Source organism: Chelonus insularis, unplaced genomic scaffold, assembly GCF_013357705.1.
Source record: "Chelonus insularis isolate UGA/USDA-ARS -01 unplaced genomic scaffold, ASM1335770v1 contig_310_pilon, whole genome shotgun sequence".
Lineage (NCBI taxonomy): Eukaryota > Metazoa > Arthropoda > Insecta > Hymenoptera > Braconidae > Chelonus > Chelonus insularis.
The window spans coordinates 289837-315109 of NW_023276483.1; the positions used below are offsets into that span (position 1 = coordinate 289837).

The 25273-nt window shown below is 29.9% G+C and overlaps 1 protein-coding gene across 7 annotated transcripts in view; it reads right to left on the reverse strand.

The window, feature by feature from the left end:
• The window catches only part of sbb (scribbler), a 104381-nt gene that overhangs the window by 47872 nt on the left and 31236 nt on the right, over positions 1–25273 (reverse strand). For 2 of the 7 annotated variants that reach the window (XM_035080620.1, XM_035080614.1), the window contains exon 1: positions 730–1549. The exons of 3 other annotated variants lie outside the window; for them this stretch is intronic. The gene's annotated coding sequence lies outside the window, so the exon portion shown is untranslated. Of the gene's footprint in view, positions 1–729; positions 1550–7396; positions 8463–11693; positions 11712–25273 lie in introns of those variants that run through there. 2 more of the 7 variants (XM_035080619.1, XM_035080617.1) reach the window with 2 other exon arrangements.

Genomic DNA, 25273 nt, shown 5'->3' on the forward strand with positions numbered 1-25273 from the left:
AATATTCCGAAAGAGTAAAAATTTATGGAAACTAAGGAATTCATTTAATACAACAACTTTTTCAAGGTTTTAAAATTGATGATAATGTAGTAAAAACTGGAATAGCAGTCTAGCTATTGAATGAATAAAAAAAAAATTTTAAAAATCACCAATAATAGATAAATCACGTAATTACAATTTTAAAATCCAGATTGAATTCATTAAAAATAATCAGCCCACTTATGTTTCTCTATAAAAAAAAAAATTTTATTGTAGAAAAGTGAATTTCTGGAGTAAAGAAATGCTCTTTTTTACCCCAGAGAAAATGAGATAATAAAAAAGATTATCACCGGAGTAGAAATAAGAGAGTGATGATTAAAAATGAATGAATTCAGGTGGCATAAGTAATATATAATAATATGGGTTGAAAGCCGTTACGCGGTTCATAACGCTTGAGTTTGCGACGGTAGAGGGTTTGAAGCGGTTTTGAGTGTGTTGGTGAAGCTGGCGATAGGCGCAGGAGCGGCTTTGCCGTCGAGGCATCGATCGGAGAACGTGAACCAGCGAGCCGAGTAAAAGCAAGAAAGAGAAAGAGAGAATTTATACTGTCGTATAGTACTCGATAAAACACGATCGACGAACACTTCCCACTAATGCGCCCATCGCGAAGCCACACTTAACGCCAAATTGCTATAATACCCTCGACACAGCCCGATGGCAACGTGTCTTTTCTTTTTCTCTTTCTCTCACCTTTACTCTTATTGTATTCCAGGAGTCCTGCTTGTGTATATCCCAACTCCATAGGCGCACTGACGTATCCTTTGTCCCACGCCGTAATCCAATTTCACGGACTGGGCACAGAGAGGTGGGGGATACTTTGAAACACGAGACAGAGAAAATAGACAACAGAGATGTACACTACAATATAATATGAATGATTGAATAGCAACGTTTTTCGTTCACTTTAGTCTCACTACTACTGTTGATTTTACTAGAGATATATACGTGTTATGTACGTCAAAACGTCAACAATTTTTTTAAATGCTCGTAATAAGTGATTTAAAACACACACTAGAGAGTATTTTATTTCAATGACACTTTTTTTACTCCGTAATGAAAAACCTGATATCATTGAAAAACAAAATAAACGAATTGATTAAAAAATATTTACAGCACCAGTGAGTCAGAAAATATACTGACGAATGTCGAAAACGAAGATAGTCTTGCACACGCACTCTTTATAATCAAGACACTCACTACGTAAACACACACACAGAGAGAAGCTTGGCTGCATGGCAAGTAAAGAAATCTGTGAGTAAAACTGCACTGCCAACATATAGACACTAACAAGGATACTTCTACTACCCAACTATTTACTACTACTACTATTCACTTGATCGAGTCAACTTTGCACTCTCACATAAGATATGTTTTCACAAAATCCAATAATGGCTGTGACGAGTTTATATCCGATGATATCAGTGAATAAGAAGTAGTTTTTTTTTTTTTCATTCGTTGAGAGAATCAGACAAAACTCGCGTCGCCAGTTCGAGCGCTTGGCGCTTACTGAGGCATCGTTTTCCCCCTCCTGCCCCTTAGCCGGGACTACCATCGTCGTGGAACGACCGCCAGCAGCGCCGACTATCAGGGACCGGGAAATTCCTCTTTGCATTTAAACCAATTCTTTTACTTTTAAATATTTCCACCTTTTTTTTTGGGGGCTTGTTCTCGTAGCTTCATTTGCATTAATGTCTTTCCTTTTTTCTGTCATTTTTATAACAATTAGATTTTCTTGAAAAGTTTCATTGAATGGGAAATGAGTGCAAATGGATAAAATTAATTTGATTGCATAAAGTAGAGGCTTTGCACTGACGTAGACTATCAGGGGCATGAATTTATATCTTTCATCGATTGTTTTTTTCAACTGCCAAAGTAGTTTTGTGATAGAATGGGTCAAATAAAAAAAATTAACTTCGTGTCGTCGTCATTTTTCTTTTTCAAACGTCAATATAAATATTTAAGGGTTTTTTTTTTTATTTACTGGTATAAAAAATGTAAATTGTGATTTAGGTGAAACTAGATAACAAGTTAGACTTAATAGCAGTTCATTTTCCAGAATATTCTAAATTTAGAAGGAACTGTTGATGATTTGGCAAAACTTTGAACTCGAATGAACATTTTTAATTAGTGTTTCAACAATTGTTAATTCTTCGTAGGTTGATGATACAACAGCTTTTAGTATCAACTTGTATGTATAAACTTACAAAAGTTGATTAATATAATTAATTTCTAACAATAAACTTTGGTAATTATCGTTGAGTTGACATATTTTAATAGCTTAGTGAACTGACGCTCGCTTTAAAACTTGCAACATAATTTATGACAGTACTAACACGCCAGTATGAAACCTATAATTACCACTAAAGTCTGTACACTTCATTTGCATCATTAAATTTCAGCATTATACCACACTTCTACCCAAATCTAAACGCTTGTAAATCATTTGATAAATCAACAAACCATTTGTTTTACCAATTGTAATTTGTTTGTTAACTAGAGCTCTTAAGTTCAACAACCCTCGATGAAATTTCAATAAAATAGTCTTTTATTTCCATCTGGTAAATAATTTCATTTAAAATACAATTATAAATAACAGCTCATTAGCAAAAAGTAATGTAAAATAGTAATAATAATTAAAGTTCTATCAGAGTTAATGTTAGTTCTTTGTAAATGAATAAAAATTTTTAAAAGTCATTTAACAAATAATTGTTCCAAAATGTAAATGAAAATTTTAAATAATTATAAACCCATTGATTATTTCTTGTTCTAATAAATATTTATTGAACTCTAGACTTTACAACTGTTAACTATGAATAAATGTAGTAATATATAAAATTTTAATGAATGTAAAGTAGCTTAAAAAAAATTCTGTCAATGAATAATTTATTGATAAATCTCAATGTAATTGATTCCAGTTTTTACGGTTTCGTGTATGATTACATTGAAGTATAAAATTAATTATAATTATAGCTGAATCCTTGTCATTTTTTTTTTCAAGTATTGTGAAGAATAAAAAGGATTTTTCAAGAAGATAAAAGAAGAATAATTGAATGAAAAAAATGGTAATTGGTATTCACAAGAAATCGTTGAAGAGGCGAGCAGCGTCTCGAGTTTCCGACTAATTGCGTGACCTTAAGCGAACCATTTTGTCGTATTGCCACGACAACGAGGCCGACCGTTGCGTGGAGTTGCTTCCGCTGCAGTGAGTTGACACGCAGTCTGAATGCTCGTGCGACACGTGATCCGGGTATTAGGCGTAACAAACGTCAAGTGTCGTGCCAATTTGAATAACGAAAAATTATACTTAAATTGAGTTGTCAACTTTGTGCTATTAATGTAACTATTATATTTTATACATAGACATTAAGTATCATCTACTCGTGTAATTAATGTCGAAATTAACTGGATTGTCGTGAAATATCCATTGTAAATTCATTATTCAATTCAAAACTCTATCCGAAGTAACAAACAATAGACTATTCAATATAATATTGATGTAATTGTTTCAATAATGAAAAAAAAAAAATTATATTTTCAAACAATAAATGTCTACATACTTTAAAAACAGAGTAGAAAAATATTTAAAAATTGTTTTCAAGTTAAAAATTGAAATGTTTTTAGAAATAAAATATTCAAGTGTCAAAATAATAGTCAGAAGTTTTTTAAAAATGAATTATGTTGAATGTTATACGTTAGCAAAACCGTCGAATAAATGTAAATGGGGCTTTAAAGCTTTCATTAACGACCCAATTGCTGGTTGCGGACGAAGAAGATTGTACGAGTAATTACCAAGAACGCCAAGTGCGATGCTGACATCAGATCCTTCGGAATTACGATTTAAGCCGCGAAGAGGATTCCATGGGTCTTGGCGGAGGGATTGTGGGATAGGTAACCGCAAAGAATAGAGTATTTGATAGTCACTGTATACCAGCAGCATCTTCTTGTGTTCACCATTTTCTTTCTTTCTCATTCACAGACTATGTATAGAGTACTGTCTCTTTCTCATTTATTCCAACACTCAAACGTTGAAGATCTCCAAAGAGAGAAAGAGACAAGGACATGTATAAGTAAGTAAGAATAAGAAGAAAAAAAAAAAGGGGAAATGAGACCAGCTGGTGACAATGGCACTGGCCTGAATAATATTCTCGCAAAACTATAGAGCACCTGGACGAGGGAGAGACCCCTGACAATCTTGGTGTGATGATGAAAGCTAGATCAAATCGAATCGTGTAGTGTATTTGATCGTTCCAACAATTACTTGGACTATGAAAACATCAACGCCTTTGTTATCTCTTTTGAAATATCAGATTAACTCGGATCATCTTAATTTCCTTTTTTTTTTTTTATCATTAACTTTATAAGTACATGAACAAGAGTGCAATGCCTGGAGGAAATGAAAATAAATAATAATGATTTACAATAAAGTGATTGAATGAAATGATTATATTAGAGGAAAAGATTTATATCTTTTTTCTTAATAGAGAATAATTGATTTTAATTGATTAATAAATCTGATTAAACGAGAGAAAACTATTCTAAAACATCAAGATATATTTTACAATAATCTATAATGTCAAATTATCGCAAAAAACTTTATCCAAATAAACAATTTATTTTTCTCAACGACATTAACTCTACCATATTTAGTCACACCATTTCTCAACTGTTATAAAATCCTACTTGATTCCAGCGACTCTCAAGAAAAAGTTTGAGCAAGATTAGTGCAGAAGAAGTAACTCTGGTTGCCAAGATCAAGCAAATGAATCAATTGAATGAAAGTTTGTATTAGTAATTAGAATGATAGGCTAAATTTAATGATATTTATGTCTGTAAATTAGTAATTAGAGGACAATTATCACAAATGGGATATTTCCGGTTAATCAAGATGGTCAACGGAGCGTAGAATGCCGCTAAACGATTACGATGTAGCACGCCCGAGTGCGCCCTTCATTGAAAAATCCAGTTGGAAACTATTCACCATTCTATTGCTTCCATATCGGTAGGGAGAAGATTTATGTGCAGTTTGCGGGCACGAGGCCGAAGAGAGGGTGGAAGAGTAAGCGGGGTCTCTTCGAGGCCTCACGGCAGCATGAACACGCGTTTGCACGCACACCATATCAACAGACCGTGTAGTGAGTTGCGACTCACACGCACCTTTCCGGGCCAACGACTTCTCAAACAAGCAACCCATCTACACGAAAATAATTATTCATCAACTCTACTTTAAATTTTGTCCTTAACGACATAATTGTCATTTTATGGCAATACTCATCTTCATCCTCAAACCAACTACTTTCCAACTTATTAACTTGACTTTTTTTGATTGAAATAAAGTTGTAAATTATTTCTTAATTATCTTTCCCATCTTTCATGTTATATGCTCATGTGAGGAAGAAATTCTCGTCAATTTTAATCTCACCAGTGCATTGATTTTTATCTTGTTTCCTTTCAATGTGTACATGTATATGTAGTATACCTTCAGGCTCTATTAAACGTTGATTTTAACACCATCAACCAACATCAGACACTCATTAATTTTTATCAGCCTATCCATTACCTTTGAACTTTAAATCCAATTATTTGGCTTTTATTGATGATTTCAAAATTGGAATTCATTTCGTTCAAATGTTTTATTTTTTGTTTCTGTTTCAACTCTAATGTTCCAACATGAAAACAAAAATTTTTACTGATAATATTATTGTAAAGGATAAAGTTTGTTTGATTCTTCTAGAGTTAGAACTAAAATGTTTTACTTACTCAATAAATAAAAAAAAATTGTTTTTGTAGCACAAATCAACCTTGATGATTATCAATAAATTATTTCAATCAAGTCTTTCTTTTAATTACTAAAAAAGCAGTTAAATTATTCAGAAATAATTTTCTTTACCATTATTTAAAAATAGAAAGGAAAAAAAATAATCAATAATAATAATTTATTGATATTTTGTAACCTCATAATCTTTATTGATTTGAAATAATTAAATAATTATGACACTTGAGTGTGTTTAAATGTTGAAATAAATAGCTGTTCCCATTAAATAATTATCTTTTAAAATGTTTGATAAAGCTTTGAAATAATTAATAAGTAATTATGGACTATTTGATTAAACGAAAATTTTTAAAAATTATTATTTATAAATGAATACATGCTATATGTCAATTCATTATTGACAGTAAAGCATCAAAATTTTTCCACTCAACTGTGCAAAATAAATGGAAAGAGTATTTCATATAAAACTTTCTCATGTCGAGTATATAAAAGTCATCGAGAGCGACGTAACGAGAAAAGCTTTCGAGTTCAAAATGCATTTGTGAAAAAGAAGCTCAACTATTCTGACTACGTGAGAGCGTTTCCCCAGGAGAGTTAGTATAGTATTAGAGCAAGGCAGCTGCAACATTGCCACTCCTCAAAAAAACATATATCCAGTCAGTTGGCATATGGTAAGCAGTTATACAATGTGTTATTCTCAATCTGAACTACTGTACGTGAATGTGCATCAAGAATTACTCAATAAATTTCTTAAGCTTATTCTCAACGTCATATCAGGGTCACTGATGCACTTGCAATTGATCTTATCATGCAATGACAACCGGTAATTGATGATAAATTAAAATGAAAAATCGTGAAATTAAAAATATCCTACAAGATATAGAAACCATTATTTTCATTGCCTTCCAGGAATTTTTTTTTTTAACTATCAATTAATAATATATTATTAAATAAAAATAAATAAGACTGTTCTAGTTAATATTTACTTTGAATAATAATAAAATGTTGTAGCAGAATTATTAAAATTTTTTATAATAGTAGAGTTATAAAAAAAATTCCAACACTTTGTCGTTATATAAAATCAAACGATTTACTCTCAAAATATCATCACCAGAAGTTTTAATCATATATAACAAGTATGACACAAAACTTGATATACTGCGTTGATATCTTAAGCATACTCTGAGCAATTTTCGTCACACTCAGTAATCAATCGATACATCTTGAACTAACTTGAGAGATAAAAATAAAAACCAAAGTAAAATCCCTTGTTCCAAACCCTAAAAGAAAATATAAAAAATATTTATCATCTCAAGGTTTAATCTTGAAGAAACAATTGATAATTGATGATAAATAGAAAAAAGAATGGAGCGAAAAATGGTATTTTTTCTTTGCTTTATTTAAAAAAAGAAGTTGAAGAAGGATGGAAATAAAAGTGTCTTGTGAATTTAGTATGTTGAAAGATAATCGCTAACGCTTGAGGCAAAACTGGAACGTGGTGGTCGTGGCAAAGAAACGATATAACCGGTTCAAGTGTGCGTAAAGCACGCACACAGGATAAATAGCTGTAATCTTGCTCTCTCATACCTAAAAGTGATGCCGACAGAAACCGGCAAGTAATCTCCAATGACGCCGGGTATATCCTCGTGGCCTCGCGTTACATATCCTTTGTCCAAGTGGTGCTTATAATCCTTTGGTCTATACCATTATTAAATCGCCAGCTTCGGCAATTGTATAACACATTGCGTGGTGGTAGCCTTCGTGCACATGCACCACTATCAGATCATTTCAGATAGAAAGTACATAGTTATTATGCACAACAAAATATCAACTAACAGTGTCGATAATAAATTTAAAAAAAAAGAAAAACGCTCACTAAATCAAAAATCACTTCACCAAAATAAAGATGAAAGAAAAAAAAATTATTCTGAATAAATCTTTTAGATTAATTTATACCAGACTTTGTTGAATATTAATTAAAATCACAGCACTTTTATAATAACGAACGATAATGATGAAAAAGAAATAGATGACTGAATTAAGTTTAATATTGATTCAAAAGTGATTTAAATAGTGATGAAGAGCAAAGAAATGAATATTAAAAACCGTGACACTGTTTTCACATTAATGTATGCTGTGTAATCACCATCGAATGTCGGAGCAGAGTCCTTTTACGAGAGGAAGAAACGCTTGAGGCGCTTCCAAGCACGGAACATGTACACGTATACACATATAAACTTATATACATATATAAGACATGGATAAAACTACTCACACAAGGAAACAAGTCACGAGAAAACACTCGCACACATGGAGTAAAAGGTAGTCGACAGCACGAGCTGGCGTCTGGACACGATGCAAACGGATAGTCGATTCTCAGAGAGGTTTCAGAATCTTTCTTTACTTATTTCTTAACGTCAAAAAGTTAAATGCCCATGTAAATAATTCGTTTTTTTTTCTCTCTCTCTCTCCTTCAAATTGATCTAACGTTTAATATGTACACGGTATATATTGATGTGTTACACTTAAATGACACTTTGTTTTTATGGCTCATTGGCAATACACAGTTGATCACTGATCAATTAAAACCGTTCTAATGCAATCCTCGTAAAAGCTCACTCGCCGCCAGGCCAACTGCTTGGCGTTTACTGAAGCATCGTACTCTCTCTTGGCTTCCCCACCGGTCTCACTGCTTCGTTGCCTGATACTACATGGGAGCCATCATTGGCGTAGCTCCACAGGGACATACCAAAAAATGAACAAGTCACTATAACTAAATTTTACGATTCGGAAATATATATATCTTATATTTATTACTCTATAAAGTTTGTAAAATATTTTTATCGCTTTTATAAAATATACTAAACGGAAACTTTTTTAATAGTTTAAATATTAAGTCGTTACACAACAAAATATTCATCCTAAATCATATTTTTCTCGAGGGAATACAACGATAATGTCAGAATTATCTGATTGACTTGAAATACTCAAACATGTATTTATAGTAAACTACATTTACCACTATTTCAAATAATTCTATTTATTTATCTTCAATTATTTCAACAAATGTTGAAGAATAATCATAAAAATCAAGTGAAAAAATAAATAGTAATATGTATAGTTGATAAAAGATAAAAATAATGTGTTTCAATGAGTGTGGAGTAATAGAATATTCATGAAATGTATGTATTCAATAATAATTATTCTGAGAAATAGCAGAAGTAGAAAGGAGTTGGGTGAACAAAATATTTAGCAAAGATGAAGGAGTGAAATAATAATGAATCAATTATTTAAAATAGATCGTAATGAATTAGAGGAGTTTATTATTAGGTCTGATAAACACTGAATTATTAGAGAAATAGGAACAGACGAGTCGACACCAATGTTTTATGGAAGACAAGCTCTATCTCATTCTATCTAACAGAGTAGGACACGACCGTCCAATTCTACCTGCCTTGTTCGTCGGTAGACTCAACACCGACAGAAACTTTAGCATCCTTATCTACTCTATTGGCTCTATTGTATTTTGTCTTTCTTCCTTGGTATCTCTCTGTTTCTCTTCTACCTTTTCCCGCCGTTTGTCTTTCTTTCTGTCTCACTCTCTTATTCCCAAGCACTTCCACCGTATTAGCCTGACTCTACTTTCTTCTATCCCACTTGCACGCAAAACGACTGAGCATTTGCGGTGTCGCTTCCTCTTTTCATTCCACGGACCCTCCTACGTGAATTCTCTTCACCCTGAGTAAAACTACACTCTCTGGGACCTGACAGAGTAGAGAACAGAGAAATGCAACCCCTCACTCACTCTCTCATTCTCTCTTTCTCTCTCTACTTCACTAAAAGAACTCAATGCCAAGGAATGACACTGGGAAAAAATTTGATCTTAAAAGTATTTTAACTAAAAAATATTTTAAAAAGTTACTAAAGAATTGGAAGATTTTTAATTGTTTAAGTTTATCAATGACACTTTTTGTCTATTATTTGCCTTTCGTCATTTTATTTTCATTCAATTGATTCCTTTATGAAAATACAGACATGAATCTTTTCTGAAGACTATAAATAAAGTTATTGAGATATTTTTATAAGAAAATTTAATAAAATAAATTCTACCTCCTCTTCTATTTTCCTTCTTGTCAAGTAATTTTTTATTAAACTATATTCATCATGTCGGTTATCAAGAATTCACTAAATAAAATAAAATTTAATTTACTCGAATTTAATTTCAAGCTAAAGAAAATCTGAATTGAAAGAAAATATTCGCTTTGTGAATAATAAATTGCTTTGAGTATTTTTTTTTCATCTGAAAATAAAATACAAATGAAATCATTGACGTTGAATAAAATCGTGAAAAGACACTCCTTCATTCATAATTTGCATTGTAAACACGTCATTAAAAGAAATACAAAAATATTATGATATTATTGGAAAATGTTATAAAAAAATATTTTTCAATCTAAATATAATACTTAACTTTAGTTATTTAGTCTCTTATTTTTCTCACACGCCATTTAGAAATCACTATTAATAATAAATGGCATTTTTGTTTTGAAAAACAATAAATATAAGTCATGAAAACTTTTAAACATAGCAATTACGACATCTACGTTTATTATAAACTTCCGTCTTAATTGTCGAAGCCATTGAAAGGAGCGAGGTCGTGGGTTTTTGCTTGGGGATTTGTGTTCTCTTTCTCGCTTGTTCCTTGTGGTCGTTTTTCTCTCGCACAATAGTGAACAGGCGGCTGCCTCACTTCAGCGCCTTCTTCGGCAGTCCCCCCTTCGGCTTCTGACATTTACGGCATTATAGTCACTGCCACCCTGAGCTCCAGGCTCATACACTCACACACATATACACCAATACATTCTTATGGCAGCTCATAGGTATTATTTCCCTTACTCACTTTGCCTGAGATAATCACTCGACTCTCGTCACTCTCTTTCTAAGCCAAGTATTTAGGGACTTATTATATTTCCTTACTTTAATGTAATGTGACTGAGTGAGAAAGTTGGTCTATAAAAGTCGCTTGTTGCCCAGCCCTGCTTTATAATGTTGTTGTTCTATTCTCTCCCTTATTTTATGCACTTAGTCATGAATTTAGTTGCAGACTTGATAACAAGAATATTCATTTGATTCCTTGGAAAGTTATTTATTAAGTGCAGTTGAGAAATTATATTATAATTCCGAACTAGGGGTATTTAGGATTGAATAAGTCATTTACTTGATTGAGAAGTTGTTCAATATTTGAAAGGATTTTCTAGTCATTTTATTACTTAATCTCAAATAATAGTTTTACTCCAAAAGTGGAGATGTTTAACTTTCAAAATTCATGAATAAAAATTACATTATTATTAAACTTGTTCTTTCATTAACATGTACTTTACTTGAAGATAATTAAATATTTAATGCATCTACATAACTAAAAAAAATCCTTTCATGCACATTGAACACATTGAATAATTACTCCAAAATTATTTACCATGAATTTTATGCTTAATTATTGAATCACCAAAAGTGTACGAGTTTCGTGAAGCTTAAAACAGAGTAAAATATTTAATCAATAAAATTATTGATGAATAAATAAAGTAAATAAATAAAAAAATAGTAATAAAGCTGTTGCTTTTTTTTTAAATTATTTTTATCTCGAATAAAAATGTCTAATAAATAAATATAAAAAATAAACATACTAAAATAAATTTACTTCAATAGCAAAAAAAATAGCTATAATAATTATATCATAAAATACTGATTATTAGTTAATTAAAATGAACGCATTTACGTTGATAATATTTATAATTGACATGAATCATGTTGGGAAATGTACATTGTATGACTAGTTAAATCCTCCAACTGCATATAAGCATACTTAAATGAATGATTTACTTACTTAAAAAATTCCCAGCAAATAAATCACACTGTTCTAAATTCGAATATTGTGGTAAAGGAAATAAAATATATTTAACAACAATTACAATAAAGCTACGATATTTAATAGGTATTTTGTAAAGTCTGTCAAATAAATATACTTGTTAACTATAAATAAATTTACTGATTTAAGACATGGGTATATGAATGTGTGTGTATATATATACTTGTAGTAATTAGTCATGTAGTCATTTGTTTTATAATAGTCTCTTTATAATGATAGTTTCACACCTGTCTTCATAAATTTTCAACACAACAGTTTAACTTATTATTCATTGAAATCTTGCGGGAGTGCTTCCTGTACTATAATCGTAATATATTTATACTCGACTTGATAGATAAAATTTTTATTATTGAATAACTTCCACAAGATTTGACTGCACATATAACACGAAGGTTTCTGTACATAATTGAAAAATAATGTTCATGATAAACAAACTGAGGAATTTCAAACGCTAGATAGAGAAATAATTGCAACATCGACCTTTAATCTTGAATAATTGCGACGCAACTTTCTTGAATATTGCAAACAATGCAAAGACTTCTCGTCAACATTATTTAGTCATTATCTTTATTCACTTCTATTAACCTCCTTTTTTCTAACATTATCTATTTCTAAATTCAATATTTAAAATGTTTGAATTTTACACTATTCTACCTCATTAATACTTATCTCTTATTGCTAAAGTATTGATGATAAAACGTTCACTATCATCATACTTATAACCATTTTCAATTATCAATGTTTGAGAATATATTTTTAAGTACAATTCCGTCAAATGTGCATAGTTGAGCAATCACGTAAACTTTGCTTGAGAAACAAATATAACACTTTATTATATTTTTTTATTAGAATTTAAATTTTTTTTCAGATGTTTTTGTCACTTATTAAATTTAATAAAAAAATATTTACTTGTATTATATAAGTAGAAGTATTTTATTTATATTGTGCTCCAAAAAATATTATTAGTATTGTTATTATCACATAATAAAGTGAATAAAAATAAAAAAAATGGAAAACTCTTTACAATAAAATAGTTTTTATATCATAGTTATCGTATATGTATTATTATCCTTCGAATGTATCTAATTTTAACAATGTAACGATTTATATTTTCTTGATAAAAGTTGTTCGCCGCAATAGAGCGGAAAATTTTTGTCACGGGAGTCGAGCCAAATGGCGATTCAAGTGGAACAAAGAAAGTCAAGATGTTACGTGACGCCAGAAAAATGCGCAGAGTCAGAATATTATAAAGTATCTGACATAAAAATATTTTTTATTCTTAACAATAAAAGAAAAGAAAAAAGAATTATCAATTGTTAGAATAAACTAGACACGTTATAAATTATAGATAAATAAAATAAAATTTAAAACGTAAATAAATAAAACAAATATGTACGTAATGATAATAATAAAAAAAAAACGTTGAAGTGAGAGGGGAAATCCAATTGACCCAAGTGTAATTTTCACTAAAGATTATCTTGTATACATACATGTACAATAATTATTCTCATCCGCATCAGAATTGAGATAATCGACTACTGACGAAGAAAATCAATTGTTAGATATCCATTTATGCAGAGATATTATGATTAAAGTAGGAGTAAAAAATAGTTTAATGACACGTGCTTATTTAAAAAAAATATCTTTTGGTCACGTTGAAGATCATACAGAGGTTCGTGTGTGTTATATTAAATTACTAAACGACTTAGACACACTCGGATATCAAGTATTATATCAGCAAAATATATAACTGCTTCAAAGTTGAGTTCTTCAAAGCAAAAGCTTTTCTCTACTACTAAATAATAATTTCGCGCATTTAACTATTTCACGAACATTAACAATAAGTTTGACAGTTCATTACATATCATTTATTATTTATTTTTAACATTAAATCAACCATTACTTGAAAAATGTTTACTCTAAACAGTAATTCAAAAAAATGTATTAAATTTAAAAATCATTAAAAAGTTTTGAAAAAAAAAGTTAAATCTGTCAGAAAAATGTAAAAAAAAAAATATTTAAAACAATTGGATAATATTTTTCATTTTTTTTCCACGAGATATGATTAATTTAACTTTATCTCTGAACTTTTATCCCAACTCTATTCCACCTACGGATACGTTAACAATAAAAAAATGTATATAGAGATATACTTTTAGTGATAAATGAAATAAATAAAATGAATTCGGTATACTCTATTCAATCATTCATTAAAGAGACAAAAAAGAATAATAAAAAAATTCAAGTAGACACGAGTAATGATCATAATTCTTACATGTTATTTCTTCAGCTGACTACGTTTTTCTCTTTTATTTCGTGATACCAATGTTGCGTTCTCGCATATCGCCGCAGGAGACGCTCATTCTATTTCCGTCCACGTCCAAAGAAACATCAGGCAAGTGTTACAATCTATGCGAAATGAATTTTGACGCCAGTTTCAAGTGTTAAATATTCTCTACCAGTATAAAGAAATTATTAATAATATATTACACTTTCCTGAACAAAAGATTTGAATTTTCCCCTATCTATATTTTAAATGCAATTTATTGCTATATAAAATGACTTTTGAAAGGGTAAAAGGGTTCAGGTTGTTTGGATGCAATTGGAGGAGGTAGGGGTCGAGCTTGAAGTCGGACAACGATCGAAAGTATAACGGACTAGCATTAGCTGTGTAGCGTGGTTGGTAAACACAGTAATTGAGCCAAGTTAGCCAGCACGAAACGCAGCACGCTATGGGTAACTCTACCGAATCGATCCGGAAACACGTTTTTACATGACACAATATTTTTTTTTCCTCAGTTTTATAATGCCATCCTACCAATACAATATCAAATCTATATATTGTATTATTTGAACGTGTTATTAAAATGCTAGACAGATACACAACAATACTGCAAAAAAAAAGAAATAAATATTGGACTAGAGAATTAAAAGTAAATTATCTTGAAGAATAATTAAACAGTGTCATTCAGCTACTCAAGTTTCAATTAGCCAAAAAAATTCATAGTTTTTTTTCTACTTGAGTAATTTAATACTTTGATTATCAGCGCAGAAAAGTAAATAAAGTGAAAACCAGAAAAAAAATCATGAAACTGCAGAAATGAACTCAAACAAATAAAGTTTCTCGTTACAAAGTAAAGTTAAAGGCTATTAAATCTCGTACACATTTGGCACAATGTGGTGTGCAGGCGTGAGTTCGTAAATATACTCGCGTTGGTATAAACGCGTGAGGTAAATTCTCTTTAACGAATGCAGCCACACATTAGCTGTCGACATGTGCGTCAACATTGTGTGTAAGTCCACAAGGTACTCACCAATTGTTGCGGCATACTTATTATTAATGAATATTTTCAATCACAGAGCCAATATTAACATTTATAGTTTAGTGACGGTTTGAGTAAACATTAAAAGAATTTTTATGTATACAGGATGGTTGAATAAATTTGTCATTCTTATTTGATTAATGATGTGATCGATAATAAAATGAACTCAAAAAAAATTCTTGGAAATCGATCAGATGGAAATAATTTTTCAAAAAGGGTTTAATCATTTATACTCTACTGTCAATTATTTCAATTAAAAAAAAAACATCTGTAAAGTATTTGATTAATTGATGTTTAAAATGATTGCTAATTATTGATATACACTTTTAAAAAATACAGGGGAATTAAAATAAGCTCTAATTTCTTTCAGTTCCAATTTTCCTAAAGCCTTTTAAGAGGATAAATACTGTCTCACTCACTTTCTTACTCAGTAAATAATTTTTTTTAAGCGACAAGAAATGTGTTTTACAAAATTTATTCAATGAATTAACGAGGTATCAACTTGGGTTATTATCATGGCATTATTCACCCCTTCTGTTGCTCTTTCACTCATCCCTTCATTGATATAGAATTTCGAGGGTTCTCTTTAAAGTGATACAGTCGTATCGTGATCAGTGAAATATCCATAAATAAATAATTCATCATGTATATATAAATATTACATACATTCTAGAGTAATGTAATTAGTTCATTTCTTGCATGAAAATAATTTTTTTTTTTTTCCAACATACTTAAAAAATGGCACGAAAGTAACAGTAATAATTTGAAAATACATAACAATTTGACAATTAAATTTCACATTAAAAATAATATTTTAAGAGAAAGTAAAGTTTTATTAAAAAAGTTTAAAAAAAAAAAAAAGATGAAAAGTTTATTATATGGCAGAATTTTAAATTTACCACAAAGAAAAATTCTTGAATAAAATAATAATTTTTTTACCAATATTAAATTTAAACATACTTTCATAACTGAAATAGATTTATTTTAATTTAAAGATAAAGTCTGAAAGCAACAAATAAAAAGATTACTCGAATCTTAGGGAAAATATTTATTTTCGGAGCTAATCTAGAAATATTGTCGGAAAAGAGGCGAGTTTTCCCAACGACAGATGACTATACTAATAGAAATAGTGTGTATAATAGTAGTTGAGTAAATTTTAAACGATATAGCAAAAGATAAAACGTAAAACCGCACAGCCGGTGGTCTCTGTGTGTGAGAAGAGAGCAAGGAAAAAAAGGAAGAGAACGATGAGAAGCCGTAGGCGGCTGAAACGAGCAAGCAGGAAGGCGGAAACGAGAATTGGAAGAACCGTAGGTTCACGTCGGTCAAAGAGAACGGAAGACGTCGAAGAGATAGGAGAGAGAGAGAGAGAGTGAGATAGAAACATAATAGTAGGGGAGAGATGAACAAAGTAGAGAAAAGAGCTCGGAAGTGGGTACCTGGAACTTGGGTTTGTTCTATAAAACTCCTATTTGAAATCCTCCCAAGTCTCGGGTTTGTAATAGAAACAGCAGGTGACTAAATTCTCATTGGATCACAAGCGAACAATAATATATATCACCTTGTGTCGACGAAAAAACTTGAGGTTAAATATCCATTATATTTTAAGTATATACTCAAGTGTCTTTATAAACTTATACTCCTTTTTTAAAAATTCATGTTTACTCGAAAAAATAAGTTTAAGATGGTACAGATCGTCAACAGACCATCAATTTTTTTTGTTAATTTTAAATAGCGTACTATAATTCATTACAATAATTGAATCAATTTTATAATTTTTTATAACATACAAAATCCAATTGCGAAAAAGAAATTTTTTAACACTGATTTGATTAATTACTGTAGCTATTATTCCGATCTTATCGTCATTCTATACATTGGAAAGCTGAGAATATCATTAATTAATCATTAATACCTTTTAATAATAATCATTGATGTACGTTTTTTTAAATAAATAAATTTTGTCATTATATACACCAACGTTTTCTAAAAATTCTGGTCTCATCTGAAGAATAACGAACAGTTTCTTATCGTGTCGATGAGAAAACTACAATATTTAATTATAAAAGTCGTTAAAGCATTATCAAACTTGCAAAATAATTAATTTGAATAATTATCTTCAATATAAAAATAGACTTAGTGCTGTGAGTTTATTTTTATATTTTGGTTATATTATGTTAAAACTATTCCGAATCCGAAAAAATGTTATGTAGCTCGTAAACCGTCAATTTTTACTTCAATGACATCGATATACCATGCAATATATCGATACGAAACGTAAGCTGAGATTCATTGAAGACTTGTCACGCTCTTTCGTGGTTTCCAGCTGACGTGTGCGTGAAATTGAAAACCTGTCTACACACTCGTCTTCTTCTTCTTCATCTCATACTTTGCTACTCCGTCTCTCTTGTTTATCTCCTTTTAGAGAATATCAAAGTACAGAAAACATTCTTTTTTACTCTTTTCTTCAACAAGTATTATGTTATTAACGGTAATTTAATAAATTGAATAATAGTTAAAAATGTTCAATAATTACAGAGCTGACGGTTTATTCAATAACAATGGAAAAAAAATTGGCTATTATACTCCAAAATGTCGACCATGAAGACAAAAATGTATTATTCATTAATCATTCATGCATTTCAATTTTTTTTTTTAACTTGTTTGAATAAATAAAAAAATATTTTTTAATCATCAAAAAATATTTGAAAAAATCATTAATGCATTTTTAAATAAACGCAAAATATTTATATATAAAAAAATAATGGATCTTTAAATAGTTTTCTCTTGTAATTAACGGCAATTCGAATAAAATTGTAAATTAATCGTTCAAGAAATGTTAATGTAATTGAAAAAAGGCTCTAAAACGGTGAAAAAAAAAATTGATGCCAAACACAACTATTAATAGACCACGTTTAACTGCGTCCAATTAAATTTTTTTTTTTTTTTGCAAGTATTCAAATAATTTGATTACAACTGCAGAAGTTCCATAAAAGTACATAATGATTTAAGTTGAGTCAGATTTGTACGTAGAATGTCTATAAATCGTTATACAGTTGTTTCTTGTTTTATTTAGTCGGGAAATTAACCTGACGCAGCAATTAAAGCTAAACATTTCTATCCGTCAGTTATATACTAATTACAATCAACGTAACATAGTAAGTATAGAAAGTATAAATTCACTATATGTATATCTCTGTGTGTACATTAAGTCTGTTCATAAATGGAAAATGTTAAATGACACGTATAAATATAGTAATGCAAGAAATAAATAATAAGGTCAGTATTATTGCATGCAACAAGTCACACAATAATGATGTCATAATAATAATTAAACTAATATTTATAAATAAATAATACTAAATAGAAAATAAATAATATGTATTATTTGTTTCAAAGATTCCGTAGTATAAATTATCTTGTTTATTTTTTTTTTTTTGCAACAAAAAAGAGTTAAGTATTTAAAATAACAGAGTGTAAACATAAATTATTTATGAGATTATTTTAATTTATTTCAATTTCAAAAGCACTGAGTGAAAAATTGCAGTGTTTTTCTGTGAACATTATGCTACTAGTATCTTTCTCACTCAACCAACTCCCTCACTCAAGTAAATTTTGACACGCTGTACAGTCAAAATTTACGGGTCCTACCGTAAAATTCTTTTGCTACGTAATAAGTTTCTTTTTTATGACAGCTGGTAGAACGTTGTATTTTTCATTGGATTTTCCATGCAGAAATTTTTTATTCCGGTGTGTAAACAATTATAGACACAAAAAAAATAAAATGAATTATTGAAGCTGATTCGTGTACCATTTTGATTTATTAAAAGCAATAAATGCAAAAATGAACGATGACCTCATCGTTAGGAAGTTTATTGTTGTTAAAAAACAAAAAAAAAATGTTTTAATCCTAAATCATTTTTTTACTATTTAAATACTTTTAAAAAAAATCTCGAAAGATTAACAATAATACTTCTTAATTCGTTTTTGAAAAGAAAAATTCATGAGTTTGGTTTTATTTTATTTCTAACAAAATATTTAACAAAAGGCTGAATCTCTAACAGACTTTTACCAGGTTCTGAGGTTTCAAAAAAGACCGTTGCATGTTGGATTCCCCTAAATTACGACTCTAAAATCGGCTTAAAGAATTAAGGGACACGTTTGCCTAATTTACCTTAACATATGAGTCTCATTGAAAGTGACTTCATCATAGACATCTTGGCATAATGTTTCACTAAAGCATTTTTGTCTATTCAGTGGTATTGTGTTGGAGATGATAATGCGGTATAGACGTCAATCGTGATAATGTAGTGTATAAGTTAGCAATAACGCTTACGTATAATACAAGACAATGAAACTCACAGCTAGACCACACGATTAGTGTATGTGCGGTGATGCGCTATGGGAGTCTGTACACAAGCTAGAGCACTGCGATTGCGCCAGACAAGTCTCTGCATGCGAATAGTCTACAGCTCCCACGAGTCCACATACTCCACATGAAACATAAGGGTGAAATGTATGTGTACGTGGCTGTTTGTGGATCTGTATAAATACAGAGACAGGAAGATGTTTGTCGTGAGTATACACACGTATATACATTGGTGAATTCATCGCCATATATGATGCCTGGTATGAGTTCTTACAAGCACACGTGTATGCTCCTGGGAGATTTGACGATGTGTTGGCACGAGATGTACGTGGCACGTCCGTAATTGTGCCTTTCCATGTCGCCGCGGTGGTATCGTGGTAATCGGAAACATAGCTCGTTGGAGCGAGAACGAGTAATATAAGATGAGAGAACTGAGTGGAAAAACATTTGTGGAAGGAGGTGACACTCACTGAATATGGAAGTAAAGAAGTTAGTCTCTCTTTATATATATATATATATATATAAGCTAGCAATATTAGGAAAGAATATGTGGATAAAAAGTTACCAGAATGCTGCAGGGAATTGGATGAAAAAAGTCCTTTGATTAAAAAAATTACATTCTTCAAAATAAAAAAATTGATTTAATTTAATTTTTTTTCTCGTGCCATGATAAATTTTCTGTTATTATTCAAAACGTTTTATACAACAATTAAATTGTTAAATACAATTTTTGTAATCATTTATCTTTTTTCCAAGTATAAAAAATTATCTTTTATAAACATGTTTCCTTTTTTCTGTAATTTAAATTCTAAAAATTTATTCATAGAGAAGTGAACTTGAAAATCTAGTATGAATCAGATTATGAATTATTTGAACTTTGTGGTCTCTAGCAGAATTTTTCAACTGAACTAAAAAAATTTTGTTTCCCTGAAGAAAATACTATTTTTCCACTTGAAATTTGTTCAATCGAGGAATCCGTAGAAAGTAAAAAAGATATCTATATGGCATACAAGACAAGGAGCATGATAACGATAAAGACAAGACGAATAGTCTTGAGAGTAGGGAGAATATGTAAGTGCTGAAGGGCGGAAAGGGAGGGCGCGGGTAAGAGTGAAAGACGAGAAGACATGTGGGAGGGATAGGGATGAGAGTTGAGGCCCCGCGCACGCACGGTCGATCGCTTCTACCAGCAGCCATTTTGCGCTCGCCCATAGACCTGGCATTCCTGGCCTGAGAAAATATTGCCATGATCCTAAACCACTAGGGAATATATATCCCTACAAAGTTGCCTCAGGGTCTCTCGGTGTAATCTCAGGATTTTGCACGCCCTCCGATCTACTAGTAACAGTTTTGATGTAGTACCGCAATTTTTCACTTAACAAAAAAGTACATAAGTGAACGTCACATTCAATTACTTCTTCATTTTAAATTAAAAATGACATTACCGTTAGAATCATTTTTTTCATTCACTTCATTTACTGAGAACATTTATTTTTTTAATATTTTATCATTTTTTATATTATTTTTTAATTTATACTTCCTACACTATTTGCAAATATTTGAATGATTTAATTAAATGTGTTTTAATCATTTTCATATTAAAACTTTTAATGTATTCATTAAAAGTTTTAATAAATAAAGATACATGGAAAATTCAGTTCATGTAAATAATGAATATTGGATAAAAGGTTGACAAAGTAAATTATTTTAATTAAATTAATCTACATTTGCAAACATCAAAAACAGTTTTTTAATCAAAAATATATTATTAAAACATCCTGGACAAATTATTAATCATTAAAATATTTTCGAACATTTTTTTTTTTTTTTATTGGTTTTATTAACTACAAAGTGTAAAGTCTCTATATAATAAAAAAATCAATATCATAATGTCAATGAATGAGGTAATATTTGTCGAAAAGTGATAGACATAACAAGCACAAAAAATTGAGCAATTGATTTTTTTTTTTTCACGACTCGTTAATTAGCTCGTGACAATAATATAGACAGACCGTTAGACATATTTACAACCGGAGGCATCTACGTTTTATTTGAAATATGTTCACAATAAATTTTCCGATATAATTTGAGATCACTGGATAGCATGCGGCTTCGAACGTGATAGACCGCGCACGCGAAAATAACCACGTTATGTGTTTACGATGTGGAGGCAAAAGATATAATAGTCTATGTTGAATAGAGAATTGATGAAAACAGTTACGTCATTTCCATAAACTCAATCAGAATAATGAAAACATTGGAATAACTAAATACATGTTGCAGAAATATTGTTTGATTTATTTTCTCATTTTTTAATTGATTAGTATTATTTTTTATCATTAATCTATTTATCATTTAAATTGATAAAATATTTAATCTTATAACTGATTTTATGGTGTACAAAGAATAATTAATTATGTTGGATTATATTCTGTTCCATTGTTTCCAAATGCTTTTATCGAGTTTTACATGATCGAAATATTGTTTAAATTACTTCTAAATTTATATTTCAATGATAATTCCAATTAAATTCATTTACAGTAGATTTATTGCTATATATTTCCATTCTACAATTTATAATCGCATAATAATCTTCAAAAAATAATTCAATAAATGTAAATCGAATTATCTGAATCCATTGTATATTTTTTCAATTCATTATCACCATCAATTATTTTATTATTTTCAATCAACTCTATATTTATTCAGTAAATTTTTAAAAACTCGATAAAATGCAGTATAATTCATTAATTTTTTATCCCAATTTGAAAGCAATGAAAAAAAAAAATTCCTCCATTATTTTTATTCCATCATTTCATTCAATATTTAAACTGCAAACAAAAATTATGTTTCATATACTATTCACTTTTTTCTCTCTCTCAAATAAATGTCCAATATTCAAATAAAAACACTGGTAAATTTAAAAAATATATAAATCTGTTTTCCAGACATCTTAAATAAATTATTTGAACTATGCATAGTAGCTCATGAGTACTTAAGTAAATAATTGATTGACTCAAGGTAACAGCTAACTTTTTAGTTATGATCATATTGAAATATTGATATACGTTCTAAAGATCATCATGAATAATAAAAACTAAAATCCACCAATTCAAAATTTGATCTACTAAGTAGAGCTATAAAGTGTGTATCAGCACCATATTTTTAAATGTAGAATATACTCACGGGCATCCCCGTGAGCATATTGTAGACGTCATGTTTTATGTATATCGTAAAACGTATCGGCAATGGCGTTACATGGACGTTACATTTATGCGCACCATCGCCTTTTGGTCGACAGAAATTTACCGTTCGTGACTGACGTTGTGATTGAGGTGCACAGAACGCGGCCTCTGGCTTCTTTCGTCTTCTCTTTCTACGTCTTTGTCATACTCTCAACTTATATTCAAGGAGGTTCATGCAACCTTTTTCTTTCATACCTTGATATGTGTTACAGGTATAATAACACACATATTTATCATTTTCAGTCAGCAATCTTTCTGTATGATAAAGTTTTTTTTGATCCTAACTTTCATAGAGAGAATAACTTATCTGTCAAACACATAAAGGCTTTCATCCAGATCACTTCCTGGTTAATGAGTCAAATCATTAATTTATTTTTTATCACTATTAACAATATCTATCAATAATATTTCTTCACCGATGTTTAATAATTAATTTGATAAATTTTCATTGTAAATTATTCTAAAAGCATTGTTGTGATTACGTAATTAATTAGACTCTGTTATATTATTTTAAATAGTCTTGATGAAATTTTAGAAACATTGTTGAGAGGAGAATAATTTAACCATAAAATCATGATAATAATCATCATTTTATGCATCATAATTATACTCTCTGTTATTTACGGTCGACATTTCAATATTAGTTTCAACGATGAATACGATTATAACTGCTGATAAATATCAACACATATCGATCTCGACTGTGAAAAATGATCAAACAGTTTGACAGTGTAACAGAAAAAAAAAAAGCCACATGTACACATAGAATGTAGTTCTGATATTAATCAGGGTCGTTATCACCATTACTTCCGCCACATATCAATAATAAATAATCTTTCAATAGTATTTTTTAACAATCAATTATTTAATTTTTTCATAATTAAAACAACGTTTATGACAGCATTGGACAAATTTATTGCAATGATTGAATAATAAAAAAAAATTGTGGGATTTATGAAAAAAAAAAAGAGTAAATATCAGTGAGTATTTTTTTATCTGGCTTTGGAAATAGAGGGAAAAAAATTAAATGGTTTCGGTTCTCTCTAGATCTTGAGGTTTTGCTTGTACTGAAGCTCTCGACAGCTAGTGAACGAGAGAAGTATTCGGGCCGATAATCAAGGGGAAACCTCAAGATCGTTTCGCGCAATTGGCGAGAGGTTGATTGGATGCCAGATGCTGGCACAGACGTATTGAGAAAAGAGACTTTGTAATTGCTCACAAGCGTATATATTTACATCTGTGCCTCTAAACTAATGATAATACTACATAATAACAGTTTAACTATTATACAGAATGATTAAATTGATGCATGATCATGGTTACAAAAAAAAAAAGTGTTTAATAAATACTCGATAATCCAATCACATAATTGAAGTAAAAAAAGTGTTTTTACTGTCTATTTTGTGTCACATTGCAGAATTAATTAATTCGAGTTAGTCAATCACTACTTATATAACGACTGAAATTATTCTCTTAAGGTAAAAAAAAAAAAAATTACTCGTAAATTGATTTACTAAAACCTTTAATAGAATTTGATAGATTTTGATTTAATAGTAGAATTGAAATAAATATTAATATCTGTTAAGAATTGTTATAAATAGATAAGAAAAAAAAAATTTAATCTGGTGTGTTAATAATCAATTGAAAAGAAAAAAATCATGAATAAATATGATGCATTTTTTTTTTTCAGTTCACAAGTATGAATTATTACAATCAAGAATAATAAGTAATTGGTATGATCCATTTGATGGAAAGTATATTTAAGTAGGTAGTTAACGGATACACACAAACCATATAATAGCACACGTGTTTCTTCTTGCGTGAAAAACGTCGCTTACACCAACTGGAACGCGTATATGCGTAGGCACGCGTGCCCATAGAATATCTACATAGCAATATATGATGTACGTATCTAACCAATCTATACCAACATAAATTTATAAAATATTAATACATGCATCTATAGATACTACGGAACAACATTAAATTGTGTTCGCGTTGACAGACGTACTATCGCACGCTTATTCGAACGTTAATTAATTTTATTCGTGACTGGTAGTTGTGTTGAAATTTAAGAATGAACTCTGGTATTTGCTTTGATGAATAAATTTATGAGACGAATTGATTGTCAATAGCTGACACGAAAAGCCAATATAAAATTAATATTTGTCCAAGTGATGAATTTTATTTATTGATGTACAATTTTTTATTTCGATTTCCTATCGTGATATGTTTTATTTTATTTTTTTCTTCTTCAATCATTTATGCTAAATGAAATCGACCTTTAACAACAGAAAATTATTGGAAAATTTTGCAGCGCGTGACGAATGGTATGGAACGTCAAAACTGCTGTTTGCATGGAATAAAAGGCAACTTAAACCTCCATAAATGCTTGCTTAATCATTTTTTTCTTCAACTTTTTACCTTGATGGTAAACAGAAACTTGCGCTCATACTCTTCTAACTACTAGTTCAAACCTGCGAATTTTCTTGGGCAATTTGCATCAACATTTATATCAGACTTGTCGACAATGAAGCATGCTGTATATAATGTACATAGTACAAAACATTCACACTTTGAAGAAAGAAAGAGATGCTAAAT